We start from the raw sequence: 981 nt of genomic DNA, 5'->3' as shown, positions 1-981 counted from the left end.
ACTAGCCCCGCCCACACAAGCCCCACCCACACAAGATCCGCCCACCCCTCCCACCGCAGCCCCGCCCGCGCAAGCCCCGCCCACACTAGCCCCCCCCACCTAAACCCCACCCACACAAGCCCCACCCCCTCATCCCCCTGTGCGCCCCCACCTTTGACCCACCACCTCCCTCATCCCACCCCCACCCTTCCCCACACACACACATGGGGAGGGGAGGGATGGGATGAGGGTGATGGGTCATTGGGGAGCGCACCTACCCCTCCCCCCCCCCCACCCCCCAACCCCTCCCTCTCGTTCATGTCTTGATCCTCTTCTTGTCATTCAGAATCAAGTAATTGTATACAAAACAAATATAATTTATTAATATTGAAAATATTAAATATTCATTTGCGAGAATGTATAATCTTTCCCAGCAATCTTCTCCAGATTTCTTGTGATTTCGAAACTCAGACATCATATTCTGTTTTGAAACAAAAAGTGGATCATAATTACATGGTAATATGAGTAAGCCTCGTTGACCACTGAATGAACACACCAGGAGGCCGACTCAGCCTGTCATCCTTTCAAGGTCAATAAAATTAATTCCAGTGTACTGACAAAACCGCGTCCAAACTAATGATGCAACCAACATTAGACGACATTCTCAAGAGAGAGTGATATTAATAATAATTCAGAAACATTTACCTCCAGAAAATCATGTGTTGTACAAGATTGCTTCAACAGCTGATGTTGTGTGATAGTGCTGAAAAAAAAAAAATAATAAGTCAAGGGTATAGATGAAGAGACAGACAGAGAGAGATACAAACAGACAGGGAAAGCAACACACACACACACACACACACACATAGACACACATAGACACACACACACACACACACACACACACACACACACACACACGTGTCTCACCATTGGTTTAATTCATTCGAGATCAGAGACCAGTCATTATAAATCATTGACCTCTTCAATAAGAGCAGAGAG

At 46.4% G+C, this 981-nt stretch overlaps 1 long non-coding RNA gene across 1 annotated transcript in view; it reads right to left on the bottom strand.

The window, feature by feature from the left end:
• Positions 1–288: 288 nt before the first annotated feature.
• Positions 289–981, bottom strand: part of LOC147025095 (uncharacterized) — a 1735-nt gene continuing 1042 nt past the window's right edge. Inside the window, exon 3 of the long non-coding RNA XR_015059342.1 lies at positions 289–742. This is a non-coding gene — a long non-coding RNA (uncharacterized LOC147025095). The remainder of the gene's footprint in view (positions 743–981) is intronic.

Source organism: Eptatretus burgeri, chromosome 6 (genome assembly GCF_056783735.1).
Source record: "Eptatretus burgeri isolate ZD-2024b chromosome 6, Ebu_testis_v1, whole genome shotgun sequence".
Taxonomy (NCBI): Eukaryota; Metazoa; Chordata; class Myxini; order Myxiniformes; family Myxinidae; genus Eptatretus; species Eptatretus burgeri.
The sequence above is the reverse complement of the archived record's forward strand: the minus strand, read 5'-3'. Positions and strand labels throughout refer to the sequence as shown.